The following is a 27,349-nucleotide window of genomic DNA, read 5'->3' as shown; positions in this document are numbered from 1 at the left end:
CACCGAGAAGTGAAGTGACTTGCCCAAAGTCACCCAGCTGACAAGTGGCCGAGCTGGGATTCGAACCCATGACCTCTGACTCCCAAGCCCGTGCTCTTTCCACTGAGCCGCGCTGCTTCTCTAAGTGACCATCCTGCCCTCTCCCAAGTGCTTAGTACAGTGCTTCGGATGGAGTAGGCGCTCAAACCTAACTAGCTTGCATCTACCCCATTGCTTAGTACAGTGCCTGACACATAGTAAGTGCTTACCAAATACCATTAAAGAAGAAAGTAGGCAGAAAGGGGGGTAGAGGGACCCAAAGAAGTCACCTCTGCCCCATCATCATGTCATTTTCCTTGATGGCATGAACCAAGTGGCTGTCAGAGCTTCAGGGGTTGTAGTAGAGCAAAGATGCCAATAATAACTAGGTTCAGAAAGTGATATATTAAACAATCAATGAATCAGTGGTTTTTATTGAGTGCTTACTGTGTGCAAAGCACCGTACTGAGCAATTGGGAAAGTACAATACAGTAAAGCTGGTGCGATCCCTACTCACAAGGAGCTCAAAGTCTACAGGAACATCCAACACCCATCTTGAAGCTGGAAGGCACAGATTGCCATTTCTCTCCTTTCAGGCATAAGACTAGCCTGGATTGACCTGAACCTTCTTGAAGTCAAGCCAAAATTGTTCTGGTCCAGGATTCCTCTTAGAAGAGGATGGCGAGGAGGAGGAAGAGATGGTGGGGGACAGATGGAGGAGGAGGAGGAGGATTCAGAAGTAGTAGAGCTAAACAACTCTCCAGTCCGGGTCCCCAGGCTGTCAGACTATAGAGCTTCATGAGCCATTGAGAGGTCCATGAGGTGAGAGGATCTGAGTTTCTTGTCGTGAATTAGGAGTAAGGAGGAGCAGAGGGGCTCTGTCTTGTTGGCCCCCATGATGCTCGAGGAATCTAAGGCCTCAGAGCCTCCATTTGTTCGTTACCTCACCTTGGACTTCCAGATACGTGACCTAGGACCCAAGAGACCGGGACTGCCACTCTAGCAGTGAGCTGGCCCCAGCAATTAGAACTCTCCCTAGTCCTTAATACAGTGCTCTGCACACAGTAAGTGTTCCGTGAATATAATTGAATGAATTGGGGAATGGGAAGTTTGAGGGCAGAAAAGTCTTGGCTACCCTCACCACTACCTAAAGCCCACACAAAAACACATAAACTGCTAGAAAACAGATAAACATGAAGGCACATATATGCAAACAGACATTGGAACAGGGAAATTAATCTTTAGAGCTACCCATAGTCCTGGGCTAGAAACACACATAGGAGTACATACACACATAGGAATACTCACCAAAGTCGAGAGACACACATACTCATAGTCGGAGAGACACTTCTGTTGACTTTATTAGCTGTGATTTGAGAGAGATTGACATTTAGCTCACTGATGTCCAGGTATGTTACAGCATAAGAAAACAATATCCTTGCCCTTAAGAAACATGTTGTTATTTGAGCCATGGAATTTACCACTTGCTCTGTCATTCAACTAGTCTGACAGAATGTCTTTTTGAAAAATTTTGAAACCCACATCTAGTGCTAACCTGCTTGCAAAATCTATTCATGGTCAATTGCTCTCATCAGATTGAACTTTAAGCAAATGTAGTTTCTTGAACGCAGCACGTGTCAGATGTTTTGAAACTGATCTAATTTGGCTGGATTTATAAATGAATCTTCAGCCATTCTAGCTTGCTTTGGACGTTCATTTCCTATCCTTTCTTCTCACTTGATTTATTCCAAAATACAGAATACACTGATGGGGGTATTGAAAGCCAATTTTCTTGGTGTGCATATGTCATTTTTGTGCAGGGTAGATGAATTTTTGACAACTATTTCCTGGAATTTGCAGATTCTCACTTAATTGTATTTACTGAGCACTTCCTGTGTGCAAAGCACTTCCTATGTGCAAAGCACCATACTAAGCACTTGGGAGACTACATTATAACAAAATAGGTAGACACATTCCCTGCCCACAGTGAGCCTACCATCTAGGGAAAGAATCATTGAAACCTACATCCTCAGAAATTGAGTGTGTGTGTGTGTGTGTGTGTGTGTGTTCCAATTAGAAGCAAAATGAAATATTTGGACTTTCCTTAAGAAAAACACCTTGGTCATGAACTACCCTCTGTCAGAGTACCTGACATTAGTGAGTTTTCATATAAACTCTAATCCTAACAAAACAGAATTCTAGATTGTTTTCAAATATCAAAATAATTTTACGAGTTTTAAAATTAGGAGCATATTTGTGTTCTTCCTGAATTCCTCAGTAATTTCAGCTTCAGATAGTGGATTTGAGATATAGGTTCATTAATTATTTTACCTCATCCAAACACCCTAATAAGCAGCATCTTTGATTATGTGTATATACATGCACACACATATAAATCCTCCTTCTTAATTCAGTGAATCACTGTAAATGGTATCATTCAGGTATCATAAAGATGTAGCTGTTTTTGAAACATTAGCTTATTCAGACTAATGACAGCAAGAGGAAAGTTTATATTACACTTTTGTGTCTGAGAAGAAATGGAGGCCCCATGATTCAAGAGTAAATTCCAACACTGAAACAGTGATGCCCTTAACCACTGGACTATTCTGGGGGTTTTTTTACTGTAAATTTCACTTGCCAACTTGCAACACACTTTTTAAGGTTAAAACCTGTCTCCAGTGAAGTCTTGTATGCTGACTTTTAAGGTGTCACATGGAGGCATTTGCTATTGGTTAGAGCTTATGCAGCTTGTGCTTCCTGTGTTGTTCCCCATTTCTTTGTATTACATGTGGATTTTTTTTCTTGTATTTAAAAATTTTCATTTTAAATTTCCCTTTAAAGCCCTTCACTCTTCCAGTTCCCTTTTCTGTATCTGTAGTGCTACTTTTCCAATGTACCTGAGGAAGAATGGATTGTTTCTGCAAAACAAATAAGCATTGAAAAAATCTTCTATGGTCATTCATAGAATCATCCCACAAATGGGATGAAAGTGACCTTAAGGTTATTTATTCCATCCCCATGCTAAATAATAATACTTTATACTTCTTTGTAGTTTTCTCTTAAATTCCTAAATGTGTGGTGGCTTAGGCAAAGCATAGTAAGAGATTTAACTGCACTTTAGGGTCTATTTGTAAAACATGTGGAAATAGCCTTAGGCTTTGATTGGCAGCTTGGGGAAGGTAAAGGGTCATGAATCAGTGGAACCCCAAAAGGCCCAGAGGTATGGATGCTGAAACTCACAGTGTGGAAAAAAGTAGGCCCACAATTGATGAAAATGCAAAAATTTGCCTTGATCAGCTTAGGCAATCGATAAATATGTTTGGGTTAACAGAGGTAGCAGTTGTCTTTTGAGAACTCAAAGTGCATTCTCACATATTGCCTCACTGGCCCTCACAAAGTCACTGCAAGGTAGGGAGAGGCTGGAATTTCATTTACAGTTTTGCACAGAGAAGTTAAATAGCTTGTCCAAGGTCACAGAGCAAATGGAGATCAGAGCTGGGACTAGAACTCAGATTGCCTCTTTGCGGTACCGATTCCACCTTCTGGAGCGAGTGCAGAACGATTCAAACTGCTCAACAAGACATTTGTCTAAAAACCTACAGCTTGGGAAATGCCACATCCTCCCATGGCTCCTTTTAGTAGTGTTTAATGAATCCACTGTAAGCAGTGAAGAAATATTTAGTTACTTAGCTCCAATGGGAGACTTGGGACTTTAAGTTAAATTCCACTTGCAGCTTTGAAAATGTAGACAAGTCATTATTTTCTAACTAGCATCATGAAGATTGTCTCCAAAACCACGTTTGGGTGTCTTCATCACTCATTTTTATTATAAAAAGGGGAAAGAATCTCTGAGGAAAAGGATGAATTCTTCACAAAATCTTTCATGTTTTCAGTTAGCAAAGCCTCTAGTTTTGCCAGGATTCAGTATTCATCCATTTGAAGGGGCACAAGTGCTACTCGGAACTTGAGGCAAGATTCAGAGCTTTTAGTTTATTAGATGGAAAAGTTAGGGATGGTGGAGTACAATCCACAATCTAGCAGATGAATGTAGGGAGGGCAGTGACTATTCTGCTGCCTCAGGAGCCTTCAGTTTCATGTCAGAAATAGCATGATGGATTTAGTGAACCAGTGGTCTGACCTAGTAATGGCAATGTTTGTATTTTTGTACTAATTTAGTGGAGGCAGAGGCAGTAGAGAGACAATGAATGTAGATTATCGGATTTGACAGTTTTATTCAAAATGCACGGTTGTCCAGTGGCAAGTGAAATAAGGTTCTCATTACTCCATGGTCATTAAAGAGCTGGGTTTCTAAGTGTTCAGTACAATGTAAGCACTTAGTAAAAGGCCTCCACACAGTAAGCGTTTGGATATTATTGATTGCTTGATCTCTGGTTAGATGAATAAATGAGGGCATGAGGGTAAAGAAATCATGATTTGAGAGGAATCTGAAAGAAAATGCACATAGGTTGTCATATTTCTTTTTCTTCGAACCTCGGATGGCAGTTCTCTAGATTCATGGTATCTGCTTCCAGAATCACAGATTCTGAAACCACCAAGACTCCCTTTGGTTAAGGAAGTCACATTTATTTGGCTGTCTGTATCCCACACTTATTCTGCTTTATTTTCTCAGCCTCTGAAAATCAAGTATGCATTGTTTATAACCCACATATATGGATCAGATGTAGTTACCAAAGAAGTTGGAAGAAAAATCACTAATGCAACTAGCAAACCTAGAAATGAGGATTTTTTTTTTAAATCTTGTATTCAAACCAGGATCACCCAGTGAAATGGGAGTACTTACTGCCAGTTTCTTCTAGATTGTAAGCTTCTTGTGGGCAGGGGACATATATACCAACTGCAGTTTTGTTAGCACTCTCCCAAACTCTTAGTACAGTGCTCTGCACACAGTAAGCACTCAATAAATACAATTGATTGATTTATTTCAATGTACCAGGAGTCATCATTATCAACTAGCCCTGGGTGTCTATTAGCAGCCCCTTCACTAAGGCTTCGTTTTCTTTCTTTGTCATTTTTATTCATATTACTAGCACTCGAAAGCCCTCACAGAAAAAAAATCACTTAGAGCTACATTTGGAAAAAAGGGGCATTTTTGCTTTTGTTGATCGTTGGCTCTACTTAAAACTCAGATGCATCAAGTCTGCAGGCAGTTTTAGGAAGGCAACATCTAGTGACTTGGTGATAATCTTATATAGCATATGATAGACCTGTGGTAGACCTTGCCAAAATGAATTTAATAACACTAGTTCCACAATGAACCTGTCTGCCTGGGACAAGCAGAATATTTGAAATGCATTTCACAGCAGAAAATTCTCCTTTTCCTGAACCTACTCAAGGTACCTAATGAAAGGAGGGGCAGCATGGCTTTGTGAAAGTAACACAGATCTGGGAGTCAGAGAACCTGGGTTCTCATCACCATGCTGGCAGTGGCCTACTGGGTGACCTTGGACAAATCACTTGACTTCTCTGTGCACCAGTTTCTTCATTTATAAAATAATAATAATGTTGGTATTTGTTAAACGCTTACTACGTGCAGAGCACTGTTCTAAGCGCTGGTGTAGATATAGGGGAATGAGGCTGTCCGTCGTGAGGCTCACAGTCTTCATCCCCATTTTACAGATGAGGGAACTGAGGCACAGAGAAGTGAAGTGACTTGCCCACAGTCACACAGCTGACAAGGGCAGAGTCGGGATTCCATACCTGTTCTCCCTCCTGCTTACACTGTGAGCCCTATGTGGGACAGGGACTGTGTCTGACCTGATTAACTTGTATATAAACCAGCATTTAGAACAGTCCTTGACACAAAGCACTTAACAAATACTAAAATATATATAATTATATATAATATATACAATTTATTATATATATATTAGTGGAAAGGATTAATAATTGTGGTATTTGTTAAATGCTTGCTATATACCAAACACATTGTATAAGGATCTAAATTCTAATACTGGTTCTGCCAATTGTCTGCTGTGTAAATTTGGGCAAGGAAACATCTCCAGCCTGTTACCTCATCTCTAAAATGGGGATTTAGAATATGAGGCCTAGATGTACAATATGATTATCTTGTATCTACTGCAGGGCTCAGGAAAGTGTCTGACATATAGTAAGTGCTTAACCAATACAGTTTTAAAAAGCACTGTGATAAGGGCTAAGGTCATGGACTAAGGGGTAGAGCATGGCCCTGGGAGTCAGAGAGCCTGGGTTCTCATCCTGTCTCTGCCACTTGTCTGCCATGTGACCTTGGACAAGTCACTTCATTTCTCTGTGCCCCAGTTACCTCATCTGTAAAATGGGGATTGAGATGGTGAGCCACCTGTGGGACAGGGGCTATGTCCAACCTGATTACCCTGTATCTACCCCAGCACTTAGTACAGTGCCTGGCACATGATAGCAAATGTCATTAAAATAAAAAACAATTAGATCAGGCACAGACCCTACCCCACAGTGTGCCATTGCAGACAGGATTAGCATTTTTGAAGTATGTAACTAATAATAATAATAATGTTGGTATTTGTTAAGCACTTACTATGTGCCGAGCACTGTTCTAAGCGCTGGGGTAGACATAGGGGAATCAGGTTGTCCCACGTGGGGCTCACAGTCTTAATCCCCATTTTACAGATGAGGGAACTGAGGCACAGAGAAGTTAAGTGACTTGCCCACAGTCACACAGCCGACAAGTGGCAGAGCTGGGATTCGAACTCATGAGCCCTGACTCCAAAGCCCATGCTCTTTCCACTGCGCCACGCTGCTTCTCTAGTGTCATCCCCCAGCCTACATGCCTCCCCATTCTCCACAGGAATTAAGAGAGATTTGGGGTTATCTGTGCCTCAGTCCTGCTGCCACATCAGAAGACATTAAGTCAGTGAAGAGCAGGAAGTCTCAGGAAGAGCAGGAAGTTAGAGAGCAAGATCACGAGGCACTAGTCCCCTTGGGCTGCAGTGTTAACTGGGTGAACTCTTAGAACAGTGGCTGGCACATAGAAAGTGCTTAACAAATACAAGTATTATCATTATTATTATTTTCTCTAATACTAGGAAGAGGAATGATCCAGTCCTTGTTGCATTCCAATGTTTTTGTGAACCTAAGGGATTTGGGCAAGGAGCATTACTTAGACCGAGTACCCTAGACCATCTGCAAAGCCTCTGCCATCAGTACATGCTGCTAACAAATATGCTGGAATCTTGCAGCTGTCAAATAATGAGGGTGTCTGCCTGTAACGTTTTATAGACCTCAGGCTTCAAATATTCATCACTTCGTACCAACAAAAAAAAATACATATTTTTTGCATCCCCCAATAAATTGGTGTTTATTAGTGTTGGGGGGAAAAGCTTACACTGAGGGGGGTTTTTTTGAGTGAATTCTTGACCTTGATGCTCAGAAAAATGACTCCACAGACTAAATTTGTAAACACAAATTATGCGTTGCTTGAGTAAAAGAGCTGCAAATTAAAGAAACCTGCCTATATAAAATCTTATGGCCTTGGGATCTAGTTGAATGCTAATCGTATTGCTTTAAGCTCTACCCTAATATGCTAGCACAGTGCTAGATCTTTAAAATACGTATATGCCTTTTTTGGCTAGGTTTTGAAAGCTCAAACTTTCTCTTTTTTTTTGAGCTGAACATTTGCTTAAAGTTATTTCTCAGTGTCACTGTTTCTCAAGTTCCTTTTTGCATTAAACATTTAAAAAGAGCTGCAGCAGAACTCAGTTGGGATGGAAAAGTGCTGTTATATGTTGTTATTTGATAATTTGGGTATTCTCAACCATATGACACATTCAGCCGAATAATGCCAATGATTACCAAATCGTATGATTTATTGACCTCTGTTTAGAAAAAATGTTGGTATTTATTTAAAAATACTCTGTCTTTTGAGTTTGACTCAGAGAGTTGGAATCCTAGGTCTCAGTGCCAATTGAGGTGCTCTTACATTATGCAAGTGCTTCTGGCAAGTCAGAAAGAAAGAGTTCTTGCATATTGATGTGAGCGTTTAGTAAAGCATGCTTCTAAAAATCACATTCACTGCAACTGGCAGCAACCAGATGATCTTCCTTCTGATTTAAAAGAGCAGCAAAATGACAAACTTCAAAACAATCTCAAACAGGGGAATGTTAAGTTTGGAAGCAACTCTGAAAATTTACCATGTTTTGCCTGATTTAATGCAGGCTGCAAATTTTGGTCATTTGTCAGTATGAAGTGGCATGTTTTCCCTAAGCTGACCTAGTTATTCCATGTATCTGAGTGCTTTAATTGTAATTTTTGTGATCTGCATTCATTATGCATGAAATCTAATGTGAAGCAAAAACAGAAAAGGTCAAGAAGACACTTGAATATATATGCTGTACTTTCAGTGCTAAGTTTCTCAGCCTTCAGTGATTTTATTAAGTAGTTCTGTCTTTATACAGTACATACGCCTGAGGGAGACAGTGTTTGTTTGGAAGCTATTGTGTGCAGGCACAAGATGGAAGGAGTGACTTTTGATGAGTATATTGGCATTAATAGTCTGTGCTGTAAATATTCTAGAATGGAGCAGTTCAGAACATTATAAATAGTGAACCATTTAAATTAGCCCTTGTAATAAGTGTGAGATGTATAAATAGAAAATTCTCAGATGGGATCAGTATTCATGATCATCTTCATCATTATCATCAAATTATATTTACGACCCTCTTTGTCCCAACAGAGGCAGTCACTGATAGTATAAAAATTGATCATCTCACCAGAGAGTCTCTCCAATCAGATGGAATTGGTGTCTAACAAGATGTCAAGAAACTCCATGTGATTGGTGCTTATCTCCAATCAGCTGGAATCAATTTCCATCTGCTCAAGGGTGACCTCCACTTAAAGGAGAGATCCAGTATAAGAAAAGGTTTCAAAAGTACTGGTCCCTTTCAGATTGTAAGGAATTTTTTTTCTAGTAGTATTTGTTAAGCACTTGCTATGCATCAGGTTCATCAGGTCAGACACAGTCCCTGTCCAATTCTTAGTAGGAAGAGTTTTTGGCAGTGTGGTGATCACTGAGTTTGGGATTTGTGCTTGGTTATTTGATTAGAAAATGTGCTGCCCTGAATGAATCCATGGACCAGTGAACCTAGCTAGTTTCACTATTCTGATTTTCATGTTCACTCAGAGAGTTGAAACAATTTACTATCTATGCGTAACTTATCATCCTACAAGAATTGATTGCTAGATGAAAAATAAAATGAAAGCTCTGAGTGCCCCAGCTCATTTCAGATTTGAACTGAATTATAAGATTTAGTCATGTAACTTCTAACTCTGAAAGCAGACCACTGTTATAGGTGTTATGAGTGGGAATCAATGGAGAGGGATTGGTTTATAATGAGCTCAATTCTCCAGTTCAAATCTATCGTGGATCTAGCTGCTGGGAACAGGAAAAGGGAAACGCTAAACCCCGTTTCCCTCCTCAATTGTCTTAAAGAAACTAGTTTCCTCCTGCTACAGTCTGTGACCCTTGAACTTGGAGGTCAGTATTGCCCCCTCCACAAATTCCAACTGTCATTAAAGGTTTCAGTGAACCGTTTAAATATTTTAGTTCAATTTACAGTTGGCCTAATTGAAGGTTTAAATGACAGAAATATAGACCACCACCACATTGCTTAAAGTCATCTTTTTTATTACTCAAAAGATACGTGACATTGAGATTGGTTTTAAAATTTTCAAAATATCACCCATGCGTCAACACTGAGATTTTGATGTTTATTCAAATGGTTCATCCCCATATGGAAACTTAAATAAAGGAAGAAACAGTGTCCCCGAAGAAGTCCATCTAATATCACATCCATGCAGATTCAGTATTTTTTATAGTTGTTAGAAGTTAGACCACGTGAAATCCTTAGATGCAAATCTGACTGGGAAGATCAATGCAGTTCTCTAGTCATTTTTACATTGCATGCACACAAAAGTTACTCTGAAGTTGCTCCTTGCAGTGTACTAATAAGTGCTTAGAACATGCCAAGCACTGAGGTTGATACAACATAAGCAGATTAGACAATCCCTGTCCCTCATGGGACATTCAACCCAGAAGAAAGGGAGACTAGGTATCTTATCCGTATTTTACAAATGAGGAAGTTATGGTAAAGACAAGTTAAGTGACTTGCCCAAGGTTGCCCTTGAAGGGGAAATTGTCATTAGAACCAGATGTCCTGACTCCCCAGCCCTTGCTCTTTCTATTAGGCTCTGCTGCTTCATGTTGTATGTTTGTGTTTGCAGTGTTTTACATTCGGCCTTGTGGTCTTTTGGTCTACCCAAAGCCTTGCCTCAGAGTGAACACTCTGCTACTGACTTGCCCCTACCACGTCTATTTGGCCTTGCTGTTGACCCCCAGACACCACAGCTAAACAAAGGTGCTACTTGATCAATCAAATTACATTCCAGAAGGGGAAGAGTAATAGGTAAACCAATGCTTTGCCAAATAGTGTCCTCATAAGATTTTCTGAGTCTTTAGGACCAATCATAACTGCTTTTGTCCATATAGCATTACAGACATAATCATAGCTGTTGGTGCCCATTGTATTTTATCCCCACATCTCTCTTTTTTTGAAGTGCATGTTGAAAATTCTAGTATTTCTGTTCTCAGGCCAAATTGATTCTCTATAGTTGTCTGTAGCTGTCAATTGCAGTTTATTAACCTATGCATTTTCAGTTGTTTGTCAGACTAGTTTTAGATTGCGTACCTGGAACCTATTGAAACTTAATATTATCAACTCATTGACTTTTCAAGAGCTAACTGCATCTCTCAGAATATATGAGGTGCCATACATGTCTCCCAAAGTGTTCAGACTCATGTCTTCTCCCACTCCTCACAGCTGAGTATAGCATGTTGATTTTGATACGTGAAAATAGTTTAATCATTTTAGGATTTGCCTGGGTCTGTTAAAATTATAATTCAGTTGTTTGCACTTTTACCCACCATGAATGAGAATGTTTCCAAAGGGTTCTCTTTTTTCTAATTTTGGTGTTTGTTCATTTAGCTAGTGGGCCACACTTTTCACATTTCTCTAAAAGCATTATATAAGAAGTACATGTTGACAGGCCAGAAAGACAAGGACATAATGGCTTTAACTATCTGAGTATTCTGTTTTCTGCTCCCGTAATTGCTGTTGTACCAGGAATGGCCCTAATCCAGACCGTCATACCATTTGACTTCCCTGTTTATAATTGCATTTGTCCCAGCAGATATGACAGTAGGTTCTTCACGAGCTGTAGTAACTCTATTAAGCCTTTCTTTAATATCTTGAAATTTGGCCCCAAGTACCCTAGGCATTGGTTGGTGCCTCTTTCTGGAGAGTTCTCTTTCATTTCAGTTTCACCTGTTTCCCCCGCTCACCTTCTTCCCTGGGATTAGTACGTAAGAGGCAATTGTAACATCGGGTGTCATTTTATTATCTTTCAGGTTCTCTAATGCTTGGGGGGTGTTGGTGTCTTGAATAAAAACCATTAGTGTCAGAAGTGTATTTACCACTTATATAGGAGAAAGGGATTAGAGAATGCCAATTAGCACCATCTACCTCTTTTTTGTTGCAGGATATATCACCTATCAACGAGAGAAAGACAGCTGTCAAAAAATATTGGCTCTAACCTTTCCCCAAAATTTAATGTGCATTTTATCGGGGTTGAGGATCAGGGAAATGACAATGGTTTTAAAGTGTTTCCCTCAGTTTCCAAACCTAGAGATACCTTGGGACTGAAGCAGCATGGCATGGTGGATAGAGCACAGCCTAGGAGTCACTAGGTCATGGGTTCTAAGCCCCTCTCCGCCACTGATCTGCTGAGTAACCTTGGGCATGTCACCTCCCTTCTCTGTGCCTCAGTTACCTCATCTCTAAAATGGGGATCGAAAGGGTGACCCCCATGTGGGTCAGGGACTGTGTCAACCCGATTTGCTGGTATCCACCCCAGCATTTAGCTCGTATGTATCCCCATACAAGTTAGACATGGACTTGGCCCCTCACGGGGCTTGAAATCTATGAATAGAGGTGGGGGAGAGGACCAGAGATAGACATATTGGTAGCAGAACCACAGGTGGGAGAATAATAATTATAGCTTTGATATTTGTTAAATCCTTACTATGTGCCAAGCACTAAGCGCTAAAGTAAATACGAGATAACCGAGTCAGACACAGTCGCTCTCCTTCATGGGTCTCACAGTCTAAGTAGGAGGGAGAGCAGGTATCAAATCCCCCTTTTACAGATGAGGAAATTTAGACAAGTTAAGTGACCTGCCCAAGGTCACACAGCAGGCAAGTGGCAGAGCAGGGATCAGAACTCTCTCCCAGGCCTGTGATCTTTCCAATAGGACAGGCTTGAAGGGAGCTAATAATTCACCCCATTTCTTCTCCAGGCTAATTTGTACCATCTCATTTCTATTTATCCTCATTCAGGAAGTAGTTTTTGTCATTATTAAAATCATTCTAGTGAGCATTCTTATTGTGGCCACTGCAGGTGTGAAAGAGGCCACCAAAATTCCCTAGTCTTTGAGGCTCCCTGAGTACTATGCTCTGTGCAAAGTAAGCACTAAGAAATATCACTAATTAAATGATTGATCAACCCATCTCCTGTGAACACCGTCCTCTCTCTGATGGATGGAGCATATCACTAACGGAGCTGCCAGTTGCTTTACAATCACTACTAAACTAATCCCTCCTCTTTCTGGCAATTTAATTGCCTTTTTGTAGTTTCCCCCGAAGGAAGGCTCAATTCTCCTTATTAAGTTCCCCCAAATACTAAAATATTGATTTCATATTGCTTTACAAGTGAGAAATAATTTCAAACATTTTACAGATTTCTCTCACTGTCTCTTTCTCAAAGCTGAGCAGAATTATCCATTGCTGAGTTTATTAGAGGTAATTCAATGTGCTGGTTTTAGAACATTTCCCTTCAATAAAATATTAATCAGATATTGAAAAGGTCCCATAACTGGATTCTTTCACGGGTAGATTGAATCAGAAAAGTGGTCTATAATTATGAGTTTGAAAATTCAGCACTATTTTCACTAAAGGCAAACTGAAGTTTTAAAACTGGGAAGATCTGGGGGCTTAAATTTTTAAATAGGGTAGAGAGAAAACGTGCCATTGTAAGGCACATAGTACAAACATTTAGAAAATGTACTATGTTATGCTTGTGAGTAGTCTGGAAAATGATGCCAGAAAATTACATAGTTGAATTGGCTATTCCTTAGCTGTAGCTTGGCTAGTTTGTAAACTCTGATTGTTTTGGATCAATATCATATTATTTAGTAATCTGAACCGTAATTGACTAAATGCCCTAGTCTAAAGGGCCTAACCCCAGAAGAGTTTATTTATTAGGTGAGACCTTTGTCATGATAAGTCAAAACTCTCTTTAGAAATAGAATTGGCGTAGGGGTAATTTTATAGAAAATTAAGTTGCCACTTACCCAGAGTCAAGTTTTGTAACTCCTTTGATTAAGATCTATGACCATAGATCACCAGCTGGCAACCAGTGAATTCTCTAGCTTTCACTCTTCGGGCCGCAGCTGATTCAAATTTTCAAGTTTCACAGCTGTACACTGGCTAAACTATTCCCTGGAATTTGTGAAAATGAAGAGTCCACTTACTGTGTTCCTAATTACCAGGAACACAGGGTTGATTCCATTGTCTTCATATAGATGTGCATTTGTCTTTCTCGCAGGAGATTTTTAGCAACTTGAAAAAAAAACTTTAGAGGGTGCCCAAGTCTTCCTGGAGCACATAACTAGGCCAAGGGCCTTTTTAGCAGTAGCAGCCAGAGCAATGAATGGAGGTGCATTGCACGGGCATTCAGTTAATCTGATCACCCAACCCTCGGCCCAGAAAGACATGATGACAGTTAAACCACACAGTTGTCACAGAGACAACTGGGATGCTGATAAACTTACCACTGGTCACTGCCCTGTTAATTGCAGTGGTATTTGTTAAGTGCTTACTATGTGCCAGGCACTCTCTAAGAGCTGGGGTGGATAACAGCAAATAGGGATGTACACAGTCTATCCCAAGTAGGGCTCACAGCCTTAAATCCTCATTTTACAGATGAGGTAACAGAGGCACAGTGAAGTGACTTACCCAAGGTCACACAGCAGACAAGTGGAATTAGGTGGAGTCCTATAACCTAAAGGTCACTTAGGTAATTTAGAGGGTTTTGTGGCTTATTGGAGATAAAAATGTTAAGATAAAGTAGGAGTTTACATTCCAGCAAGGGACTAAAGTGAATCAGAGGTAAGAGGAAGCAAATGAGTTCAAAGTTACCTAGGTGCTATGGGGAAATAGGATTGGGTGAGAACCTAAGTGCTTAGCAGGTATGGACTTGAATGCACAGGTGAATTGGGTGGCGGGGAAGAGAAAAACGATGGGAGGTGAGAGATAAGTCATAGAAGTTTTCCTGGAGGGGATGTAATTTTAGAAGGACTTTGATTGAGGGGAGGAAAGTGGTTTCCAGACTGGAAGAGGGAGAAAGTTCTAGGCAGATGGCTCATTTTTAGATGAATAGCCAATTACTGCTGTATTCTGGGAAAGAGACCTAGACCATAACAGATAATCAGTGTTTTTCTTTAGAAAAAGCTAGCTCTAGGTTTCTTCTGTCCCAGGAGCACTGTTTGTTCATGTACACCAAAACCTTCTCATAGGCTTTATGGCCTTCATAGTCCTTGTGACCTCAGTTAAAACTGACAATGGTTTTCAAGAAAAAAATGACTTTTTTTCCTCTCTGGCAGCTTTTTCAGGGAGTTCTTAGGCCAAAGGCTGTTTAATCTAACAGGATCTTGTCCTTTTCTAATTTTGTTCTAGGTTGGGTCATGTCACCACACTATCAGCATATTTAAAGCAACCTAATTAGGATGCACTGCACTGTAATGTTTTGAAACACATAGATTTCTCAGAAGAACCTATTGAAATATATGAGCCTTTGGCCAATTGTTTTTCTGAAGCGGCTGAATTCTGGGCAGATTGCGGTTTGGTACAGTTATTTTTAGGCAAGTCCCCAAAACCTGAGAAGTTATCTGTCCAGCTATGTTCATATATTCTTGTGTTGCAGCTAGGAGTGATAGTTCATCCCATAACAGCATTTGTTAAGCATTTACTCTTTACTCTGTCCAGGCACTGTACTATGCGCTGGGGGAGATTACTAGCAAATTGGGTTGGACAAAGTCCCTGTCCCACATGAGGCTCCCAGTCTCAATCCCCATTTTACTGATGAGGTAACTGAGGCACAGAGAGGTGCAGTGACTTGCCCAAGGTGACACAGCAGATAGGTGGCTTAGCAAGGAGTAGAACCTATGACCTCTGACTCCCAATCCCATGCTCTATCCACTTCACCATGCTGCTTCTCACAATCCAAGAGTAATATTTTTGAGCTGGTACTCCAGATTCTGAGCAGTGGCACAATTTTCTGTTCTGAAAATGTGAGCCTTCACAGGAGATGGGTTTGTTTACTCTCTGGTTTCTGCACCCTTCACATCAAAGAAACAGCCCCTTTAAGGTCACCACTGACCTTCTCACCAACTCTGACAGCCTCTACTTCATCCTGCCCTCATCTTGTGTCTCTCTCCATTGATCCCTTTGCCAAATCCTTCCTCTAGTGTGAAATTCCCTTCCCCTCCATGTAGACCAGACCAATACTGTCTCCATCTTGAAAGCCTTATTAGGGTCACACCTCCTCCAGGCAGCCTTCCCCGATTAAGGCCTCTTTCTCTGACTCCCTCACCCGTATTCATCATCTGTGCACTTGGATCTATACCCTTTGGGCAGTTGGTATTTCCACCACCCTCAGCCCCACAATGAATGGATTTATATTAATGTCTGTCTCCCCATCAAGACTCCTAGGTTGTAATGCGCAGGGAATGTATTTGCCAAGTCCCTTGTATTCTCCCAAACTCTTAGTTCCATGTTCTACATACAGTAAGTGCTCAAGAAATACCATTCATTGATTGTTGGTGCCTTATGTCGAACCAGAGTTATCTTTATGAAATATACAAAATTCAAGGCTGCTGTATTTCTGGTTTAGTTTAAGAAGAGACTATTATTGTCCTAAGATGAGGAATATCAGTATTTCCAATTGTTGACAATAACATTCCAAGCCTTGGCTATCTGAGGGAATTGATAAAATCAGGCAACGAATCTTGGAACATTTTGAAAATACCCAGCTGATCTGAAAAGATAATCATTTATTATAAAATTAGTCTGTTAGGCCTATTATCCCACTCTAATTTTTGTCAGGAGATTCACTAATCCCATCTCATAATGAGCCAACTGTTCTATCATTTTGCCACCTGTTGATAGGAAGTCTTTCCTATTAACACCTTGTTGATGATTCCTTCTGTTCTCCTATTGCCAAATCATGGAATTTTTTTCTCTCACCTTTCTGCGGTCTCATCTGGTGAACTCTGTCTGCCCTGATTTGTCCATTTTAATTCTGAGTAAATATCCTATGAGCTAACAAATGAAAGACGTTGGTAAACCAATATTTTATTTCATATATGCCATTTCATATTGAAAATCTACAGTCTTAAATCTAGAATACAAAATACTGGGACTAGAACTTCAATTTTCTCATTAGAGTTTGTGATAGAAAATTAACTCAAATATATTACGGCATTTTATTCAAACATAAAAAAATTCATATTTAAGCAGTAAGGTTTGTAGCCATTTGAAAATGGCAGTGCATGAGGCTTGCTATCAGAAAAGAGTTGGATTTCACCAAATCATAAAGCTGGTTGAGAATCTAGCTTCCACTATGAGGGAGATTTTGGTGTAATCAAGAGGATCGAGTTAGGAGACCTAGATTTTACTCGTATATTTTACATTGACTTTTATGTGAACTTTGGCCAGTCACTTAAATATCCTTGTGTCAGGTTTGGCTTCTGTAATATGCTCACTCCACTGGGGCAAAGTGGAGATGAATTATAACTAGAAAGCATTTTGGAACACTTGAAGCTTTTCAGGGATAAATGTGATTTAAATGCAAGGCAATCACATTTTATCCACTTAGGATGCACTTTCCCATTGCAGAAGTACAATTGAAGAACCAGTTTACCCTTATGCTAATGAAGTCACACTTCAGGAACAACTATTCTGGGTAGGGCAGGGGAAGGCAGGAGTGGATCTTTAACCTAGATTCTAGTCCTAGTTTAACCACTAACAAGCTCCATAATTTACCTCTTAATTTTCCTCTATGCAGAATGGGAATAATACCAGTACCTTTTATGAGTCAGTACATATGGAGTTCTTCAAGTTTCTTGGAGGAAATCACTAGGAAACTTGAAATTTTCCATGTATCAATTACTCATATCTGATGTTGTCCACTATCCTTTGACTGAAGCAGTGTCGCCTATTGGAAAGAAGACAGGGCTTGGGAGTCAGAAGACCTGTGTTGTAATCCTGCCACTTCCACTTGCCGGCTTTGTGACCTAGAGTACATCACTTAACTTCTGATGTCTGCTTCCTCCTCTGACCTAATGGGGATAAGGCCCCCGTTCTCTCTACCCCTTAGACTGTGAGCCTTATGTGGGAGCTGGCCCTTAGAGTGAGATGCTAGTTTATGGACACTATACAAATCCTTTTAATAGGCAGAAGGACTGAACATATTACCCCCTATTTTACTGGTTCGTTAAATGGGTCACTTCTATTACCTAGGTAAGTGAGAAAGCTTTATCAATTTTTAGAATTAGTAGTAGTTTTATCAGTATTATTATTATTATTATTATTATTATTGTGAGTTGTCCTTTAAATCTTTTATCGATGCAGAGCTTCCTTCAGTCAACCACCTGCTCTTATCATGGATAGTGTAAACGATACCCATTACCCTGTAGGCATAAGTAGTCTGAAAATGATTAATGGATGTTTTGGGGAATCTGAAATGGTCAAAGCTTCATTTTAGCTCCTGAAGTTGCAAGTTATTCCCAGATGCAACCTTAAGTGTGAAACATGTGGTCTGTCATGTTCCCCTATTACACACCAGGACTTGAATAATGATAATAATAATTATGATGCTTGTTAAATGCTACCAAGCAGTGTTCTAAGCATAGGGCTAGATACCAGTTAGGTTGAACACAGTCCTTGTCCCATATTGGGCTCACACTCTTAATCCCATTTTTTTTTTAAAACAGATGAGGTATCTGAGGCATAGAGAAGCTAAGTAACTTGCCCAAGGTCACACAGCAGACAAGTGATAGAGCCGGAATTAGAACCCATGACCTTCTGACTCCCAGGCCCGTGTTGTATCCACTGCACCATGCTATGTCTTCCAACATGTGCTTCTTCATGGCAGGATGCCAATGCCTAGAGATATTTTGTTTTATAATAATGGTTAATTGCTTAGTATGTGTCAGCACTGTACTAAGCACTGGGGGTAGATACAAGCTAATCAGGTTGGATACAGTCCAGGTCCCATATGGGGCTCATAGTCTCAATTCCCAATTTTATTGGTGAGGTAACTGAGGGACAAAGAAGTCAAGTGACTTGCCCAAGGCCACACAACAGGCAAGTGGCAGATCTGGGATTAGAACCCAGGTCCTTCTGAGTCCCAGGCCCATGCTGTATGTACTAGGCCATGCTGCTTCTCTAAATGAAGATATAAAGATATTTATCAACTGGAACAAAGAGAGAGTTGCTCTCTCTTTCTCTCCTTCCAGCCAAGTGCTTCTGGGTCTAAGAAAAGACTCACATCACTGGAAAATGTATTTACTCAGTTGGTTTCCCTTTGGGAAAGTGAATTTTTACGGCATTCAACTAAGGAGGATCGGATGGAGTGTTGACATATTTTATCTGCCCTGGTTGGCCTGCCCCTCTAGTAAATTAAAATTTAGGGATTATGGAAGTTGACCACTCGCAGTTTGCAAGACTCATTCATATCTCAAGAAGCCTCTACTTTCTTATCAATTCTCATTTAATCAATTTGTTATATTAATAGAGCATTTACTGTGTTCAGAGTCCTATACGAAGGGCTTGGGAGAGTACAGTAGATCCGAGTTGGTAGATATGTTCCCTCTCCACAACGAGCTTACAGTGTTGAAGGGGAGACAGACATTAATATAAATAGATAAATCAGGGATGTGGACATAAGTGCTGGGGAACTGAGGGAGGGGTGAATAAAGGGTGCAAATCCAAGTGCAAGGTTGATACAGAAGGGAGTGGGAGAAGGGAAAATTAGGGCTTAGGGAAGGCCTCTTGGAGGAGGTGTACTTTAATAAGGTTTTGAAGGTAGAGAGGGTGGCTGTCAGATATGAAGAAGGTGGGAATTCCAGGCCAGAAAAAGGACGTAGGTGAGAGGTTGACAGTGAGACAGATGAGCTCGGGGTACATATATCTTCTGTAAATTATCACCCAGTCACCCAACCATGAGAGACTGTCATTGTGGGCAGAGCACGTGACCGTTTATTCTTTTATCGTACTCTCCCAAGCATTTAGTACAGTGCTCTGCACCCAGTAAGTGCTCATTAAATACGATTGATTGAATGAATGAATCTAGATAAGCTTTTTTGCACTTCCCTTCCAAGATTGAAGTTTGTGAGTATTTTGGGGGTGACTACAATAATAATATAGCTATTATCTATCTTCTGATATTAGGTGGCCCTACTGCTTGATTTGTATGCAATTTCAATCATTCTTTTCCTCCTGGAAAAAAAAATTATTTTAGTTATCTTTGCTTCTTGGTCAGTGACTGATCTAGATATTCTTTTTGACATAATGTTTGTGTCTCATGCTTGCAAACAGAACTTGTAAAATACATTTTGGGAATAGTGTGCCTTCAAGAAAAAGAATGCTGCATAGTGATGAAGTCTGGGAGAGATAATCCAATCTGTAGCTGAAAATGAGATAAGTACACTTGAAAGTAGTTGAATCACATAAATAAGATACAGTTGAATAAAATAATGAAGTAATTTGACTCATCAGATTATCAATGAAGAGACCCAACAATATCCAGCCACATGCTCTAATGCTGTAATGTTTCTCCACAATCTATGTTTTTGTATGTCTCCTAGAAACCAGGATCATTTCCATTTAGTCTTCACTGGGTAACTTTTTGTTTTGAGAACAACTTTTTCTCTCTCGAGTTTTATTCTTCAGAGACAATCTACACAAGAAATCAGTGTTCCTGACATTGCTCATGTAGTTTACAGAAATCTACGTCTGGGCAAAAAATCCAGAGATTTATTCCTTCCTCTTTCCCTAAATTAGCTTCACACAAGCCATCTCAGACAAATGGATATCTACCCCAATATTAAAAGTTTGATGAGGATGAATTATACATCTTTCTGCAATAATCAGTTCCAAGCTTATCCTTTTTGTTTCTTCCCTCTCATCTTGATTATAATTTCCCTATTACCAGAAGATGCAGCATGGCACACCCTTTGTCAAACTATAGAATAGATTGAATCCATCCCTGGTAATTACTAAGTGCTTACTATGTGCAGAACACTGTACTAAGCACTTGGAAAGTACAATACAACAGACTTGGTAGACATTCATGCCCCCTAGGAGCTTATGGCCTTCAGGCAGAAACAGACATTAAAATGGATTAGGGATAGGGGAAATAGTAGAGTATAATTGCAGGCTTTTTTTTTAAAAGAAAACTCACTTTATCTGCAGTGGCATCAAAAAATTCCCTGACACTTTCCCATTCTTGCCTGAGGCCTGAGAGAGTCTAGTCAGACTTTTGGAGCTTGACTCAGACCTTGATAAAGCTTTCCAATATCCAGGCTGGGTTATGCAGACATCCCACTCTGAACATGGACAGAAAGGGGAGAAAGCCCATCCTAATTTGTTAAAGAACCATGGCTTTCCCCCTACAATGTTCCTTCAAGTGGAGTAATACTGAACTAGTAAATTTCCTTGGGAAAATAACAAGATTGAAAGAAGTGAATTCTGAGTTTGCAGTGGTAATCAGAGTTATTATGACTTACCAAGTAAGGACACACACAGCAATTAAAAAATGATACATCATTTCAAAAGCATAATTAAGTATGGAGGTAGCCCAAGAACAAATAGTCTGGATTTAATTCAGAAGTTATTGGCATCATCTTGGCAAGGACCTTCTTCTAGGGATTTCTTGGAATTTATTTGAAAAAAAATTCTAATTGTTGTACTAAGCCCATTGGATTACTATCTCAGCACCATTGTAGCAGTTGTAAGATACTAAATTATCCTACATGGTGTTTAAATTGGAATTTTAATCTGTATCACAATTCACCCTATTTAACCTGCTGAAATTGAATTATATTATCAATTAATAGGATCATGAAAATAATGGGATGCCTAGTGATGGTAGAAGAAGTATCTCCTTTTTCTTATTTTTGGTCAATCATTCAGCATCTAAAAGCCAGTTCTGCACCAACATCATAAGGCTGGACTGGACTCATCTCCAAAGCCAAAAGAACAAGAAAATCTTTGCACCTAATCATTTTCAAAACAGCATTTCTTAAATCAGTAATTTAGAATTTGCTCCGGGAAGCTGAAGTCATGTTTAAGGACATCAATTTTAAATCAAATTCTCATTGGTGGAGGTTTCAATCTTGCTAATGGGCTTCCATTATCACCTAGGTGGATATTTTTTCTGCCTCAGGCATTCTTAGACATTTTTTCTAAGTGACCTGTTCAGTGACTTAAGAAAGATGGGTTTTCCTCTCTGTCATGGAAGAATGTATGCTTTATATATACATATATTTATGTTTCCCAGCGAAAACTGTGTTAACTGAGTGGACTCTTGTTTAATCAAACTAGTTTGGAGTTCACTAAACGTAATCTTGTGCCATAAATCTAAATTAATCTTGTAGACTGTGGCTAATCACATCCCTACCAGGCAGGATCACATATCTCACAGAGCTGGGATTATTAAAATCCATATTTCACGTTAACAGCCATGTGTGTGAGATTAGTTCCTAAGTAGTAATGCACCTGCCATAAATACCTCATATCTGCTACCTTCTGAAATACCACTGCTGTCAAAGATGAAAAAATGTGATACTCATTTAAAACTGGTTTACATGCCCCCATCTCCCCTCCCCTTTTTTAATGAACAGGTAACTTTTCTGCTTGTCCTTCTCTGTTTCCATGTTTTGAAAAGTCTGTAACAATTCAGAATTCTATGTCATTCTTCTGAAACCAACTGTGAACAGGAGCTTTAGCAAAGCATTTATTACTATTATTATTATATTTGTTAAGTGCTTACTATATGCCAAGCACTGTTCTAAGCTCTAGAGTAGATACAAGGTAATCAGGTTGCCCCACGTAGGGCTCACAGTCTTAATCCCCATTTTACAGATGTGGTCATTGAGGCACAGAGAAGTTAAGTGGCTTGCCCAAGGTCACACCGCAAACAAATGGCAGAGCTGGGATTAGAACCCACACCCTCTGATTCCTAAGCCTGTGCTCTTTCCACTGTGCCACCTGTTGCTAAACACTTATGGATACAATGAATATGATTTTTGATCATGAAAACACTGCCCATCTGGATCTTCATGAATGAAATTAAGTGTAATGACATGCACACTATGCTTTCTGTACTTCCTGTGGCTGTATTTTCATTTTTAGGCAAAATGTTTTAATAAAAGGTACTCCTTTAGCATTTAACCTTTCTATCCTATTCTTAGTGGTAGTGGCTTGAAAAAAAATTGAGGTCCTTCTGGATGTTGATGGTTTCCTCAATATTTAAAGGTTAACTTACTTTTTATTTGATTCTTGCCACCCAAAAGTTGCAGGTTTCGAAGTTGATTCAATGAAGACTGAAACAGTATGAGATTTGGAGAAGCAAAAATGAGGTGTAGAACCAGGTACTGCAAACATTAAATGTGTGACCTGGACATCAGGACTCACATTGGCATTTTCAGTCAAGCAAGCACTAATAGGCCTTGCCATCACTGGTGGCATCTTCATATACAAATAATAACTTTATTTGTATAATGCAGGAAAAATGGAGAATTTTGAAAATGGAGTGACAGGAATGGAGTGGTTGACGGTAATTTATCCATGACATTTTTGAGTAGCTGGAGGGTAGGAGAAGTTTGGCAGTGGGAGAGTTCAGTGAGGAGAAAGCTAAAACTAATCCAGTAATATAATGATCAGGGAATGGGTTTGGATTTAGCTCTTGAGAGTGAGAGACTTGATGTATCCTGGGAATGTCATGGAGGATGTATCCAGAGTTGACATAGCCTTCTAATCTGAAAAAAGAGCTGCGTATAGATAATTTGGTGCCTTTGGCTATATAAGAGGCAAGGAAATTAATGAGAGGATAGAAGGGAAATGAGGATTTGATGTGCTCTGGAATCTATAGTTTTCAGAGTTATTATAAAAGTACATATTCTGGTTCAAAATATTCCACATTTGAAACGGTGGTCTTGTAACAGACTGGTCTCAGTCAATAAGAAGGATCATAGCATCTCAGAGTCTCCATGTCTTTCTCCTATTAATACATCCCCATACCATGTTGTTTTTTTAAATAGCAGCATTACTGCTACCATTCGTAGGGACAACCTCGGTTCTTTTAATGCTTTAGTTCTGCCCAAGACTTGCCTTCAGATGTTGGGCCAACCTGAGGTAGGGAAAATTGAGCTACTTCTTCAGGTCTGTGAGATCATTCTGTTAGTCACTCCTGATGGATTGATTGAAAAACAGTTTGCTCTTCAGCAAGCCTATTGGTTGATTTCTTGGTATATTTCAGTAATTGCAAATTAATCAGCGATGGTTGATAGTCCAGTACTGTCCCAAATGATTGATTCCCATATGCCAAAAATGTTCTTTATTGGGTCAGTATGGCTAGAAACTGTCTGTGTCTCATATTCAGTTTTAACTCAATACTAAGACTGTGAGCACTTTTAAATGCAGTTTTATTACAGATGTCAGTCGCATTTATTGAGTGCTTACTGTGTGCAAAGCACTGTACTAAGCACTGGGGAGAGTACACTATACGAATAAACACAGTCCCTGCCCACAGCAAGCAGCATTAATGGGATGAGTTGCTGTCCTTGAGCAGGATCTTCACAAAGATCAGGATGCCAAGAGACAGATTTGAAAACAGGTCTTGTTTGGGGTAAATCCATACAAGGACCCATCTTTACGTGCAAATGGTGTGGCAGGGGTATGTTGGTCTCTTGGTCTTTTCAGCCACCTGTCCCCAGTTGGATAGGAATTTACAATCAGTTTAATGACATTTTCAAAAATAAAGGACTATCCATATATATATCTATGAAACCGAAGTATATGTCAATTTGGTGAAAATTAGACAGAAAGCTATCTTTAATTGGGATATCTACGAGAAACAGAGTAGTGCATCAAAAGAAGTTTAACTTAACTCCTGAACGATTTTATGATGGTAATGATGCTATCATCTTGTTTAGTGAAACCTAAACTTTGAACTAAAAGGATTCTGAAAAGGATTATCCTAAGCTAACTAGAATACAGGCTGGAGAAACTAAGGCTTTTAGGGCCTCTTTCATTGTAGCGGAGCATGATTAAGATGCCTGCCACCTTTAAAATGATAAGGAATTAAACCAGATGTTGCATTCTAGAGGCTCTGCAAATATGCTGGCCACTGTTCAACATTAACAGTTCATCTGAATGATCCATCTGTCTACACAAGACTAAGGAAAAGGAACTAACTCGGTTCCACATGCTTAAACCTCTTAGTAAAAAGCTATCCCATTATTCAGGAAAGCTGGAAATGTAGTAGCAATTAAATGCTGCTTCTGCCTGAACAGATGCTAATTGGTGGTCGAAAAGATCAAGGCATATTCTGTCATCACAGTTTTCCCCTTTATTGTTTACTTAATTCCAGTCAGAATTTCCATTAAATGAACCCCTCAAATAGATGACATTTTGACAGGGGTAATTTGGGGTAATGTCAAACATCATCATAGCAAAGCTTCCGAGCAAAAAAATGAAAAGCCTTATGGATATCCCTACGTAGGGTAGGTTGTATTAGAAAAATTGCATAATTTATTTCCAAAATTGAAATTGTAGGTACGGTGGCCATTTGTTTTTATAACGGGCGGTGGACAGTGAATGTGTCTGTTATATTGTTGTGTTGTACTCTCCCAAGTGTTTAATATAGTGCCCCGAGCACAGTAAGCGCTCAATGAATCAGATTGATTGATTTAGTTTAATCCTTATCCAGCTATGGGTGGAGGGAAAATCGGCAAAGGAGTAACTGGCATTTTTAAGTGCCAACATTTGCAGGCAAACTACTTTGTAAAGAGGTCTGTCTGGGAAGGTCTCCGAGAAGATGTGCCTTCAATAAGGCTTTGAAGTGGGTGAGAGTAATTGTCTGTCAGATATGAAGAGGGAGGGTGTTCTAGCCCTGAGAGAGGACGTGGGAGAGAGGTAGTCAGCAAGGTAGATTGTGAGAAGTTAGTATTAGAAGTGAGAAGGTTAGTATTAGAGGAGCGAAGTCTGTAACCTGGGTTGTAGTAGAGTGGCTAGGTCAGGGAGGTGGGGGGAAAGATGATTGAGTGCTATAAAGTCAATGCTCAATAGTTTCTGCGTGATGCAGAGGTGGATGGGAAACCACAGGAGGTTCTTGAAGAGTAGGAAAACAGGGACTGGACATTTTTGTAGAAAAATGATCTGGGCAGCAGAGTGAAGTATGGACTGGAATGGAGAGAGACAGGAGGAAGGGAGATCAGCACAGAGGCTGACAGTAATCAAGGCAAGATAGAATAAGTGCTTGGATTAACATGGTAGCAGTTGGCACGGAGAGGAGTGACGAATTTCAGTGAGGTTGAACCATCAGGATTTAGTGATAGATTAAGTGTGTGGGTTGAATGAGAGAGAGGAGTCAAGGATAATGCCAAGGTAATGCACTCATGAAGCAGGAAGAATAGTAGTGCTGTCTAAAGTGATGGGAAAGTCAGGAGAAAGACAGGGTTTGTGTGAGAAGTTAAGGAGTTCTGTTTTTGACATGTTATTTTTGAGGTGACAGAGTGATTCTCAGGTGATAATTCATTGAGGCTTTCTCACTTTTTTTTGAAGGTCTTGAGATTATAGCAGTAACACAAAAGAAGTATTTGTTAAGCACTTATTCTGTACCAAGCACTGTACTAAGTGCTGTGGTACAGACAGAATAATCAGATCAGACTCAAACCCTGTCCTTTATGTGACTCTCAGTCTCAGTAGGAGGGTGGAATAGATACTTAGTCCCCCTTCTAAGGGAAGATGAAATTTAGGCATGAAGAAATAAAGTGACTTACCCAAGGTCACACAATATGCAAGAGACAGGGCCAGCATTAGGACCAGGTCCTCTGACACCTATAGCCATCGTTTTTCCACCAGCTCTTGCCGTATCTCAAGGTCTGAATAGCCTTTTCCCTACTTGCATTTCTGCCCTCTGTTTTTGGTCTGCAGCTCTATTACTGTGCACTTTCCCGTGTTGAATTTCATTTTGTATTTGAAGGTGTTTTTTTTTTTTCCAATTTGTCCGTCACTCTGAATTCTATTTTTGCCTTTCAAAGTGTTAACAACTTCCTCCCAATTTAGTATGAACCACATATTTTTTAGAGCATGCTCTCGAATCCTTCATACAGATCATCAATAAAAGATATCGAATGGAACTGCTTTGAGTGCCGTGGTACGACTCATTTCTTCCCTGCAGTTTGACACTGAGCCATTGATGATTGCTCTCTAGTTATGCCCCTCAAGTTCCATCTTGTCAGAGGGAAAAGGAAGGCATCAAAAGCCTTACTGAATTGAAACAAACTAACTCTATTCTTCCTTCTTTATGATGTGTGTCAATCTAACATAGAAAGAGACTAGTAGTAATAGAAGTGATAGCATTTATTAAGTACTTACTGTGTAGACCACTGTACTAATTGCTAGTTAACATTCTAAGTTCTGGACCACATTTATTTGCCATGATTTATTCTTCCCATGGCCAGTGGGCTGCCTCTTAGTCTGTGCCCACCTAATTCAGGTTAATGATTTTTTGCATTAATTTATTAGACCTTTTTTTTGCCTCCTTTAAACTTTCCCTAAGCAAGTTTCCTTAGGCTTATTCTATCTTTTGTGAATTTTCAAATACTGAGTGCCCTCTTGGATGATACCTGCCAAATCTTTAGGGTTTTTAGAATGCGTATCATGTAACCTTTCTAGTTTAAATTAATCTAGTCTTTTCAAATGCCCTTTAAGTATCTAATTTCCCTTTTCTTGCTTGGCTTCCCCACTTCTTAGTCCAAGTAAGACTTTTTTTTTCTAGGTTTAGCTCTTTTCAGTTTCCTCAGTTTGTCTTTACAACCATGGTGGATGATGGTGAAGGTGTCAGAGATGGTTATTAGAGTACTAGCCATTAACTATAGACAGAATACCAACAAGGTATCT

At 39.7% G+C, this 27,349-nt stretch overlaps 1 protein-coding gene across 11 annotated transcripts in view; it reads left to right on the top strand.

Annotated features, from left to right (window-relative positions):
- Positions 1-27,349, top strand: part of CNTN5 (contactin 5) — a 653,229-nt gene that overhangs the window by 359,361 nt on the left and 266,519 nt on the right. The window lies entirely within an intron of this gene.

The sequence above is a fragment of the Ornithorhynchus anatinus genome, chromosome 20 (assembly GCF_004115215.2).
Source record: "Ornithorhynchus anatinus isolate Pmale09 chromosome 20, mOrnAna1.pri.v4, whole genome shotgun sequence".
NCBI classification, from domain to species: domain Eukaryota; kingdom Metazoa; phylum Chordata; class Mammalia; order Monotremata; family Ornithorhynchidae; genus Ornithorhynchus; species Ornithorhynchus anatinus.
Note: the sequence above shows the minus strand (reverse complement) of the source record. Positions and strands in the feature narration are given on the sequence as shown.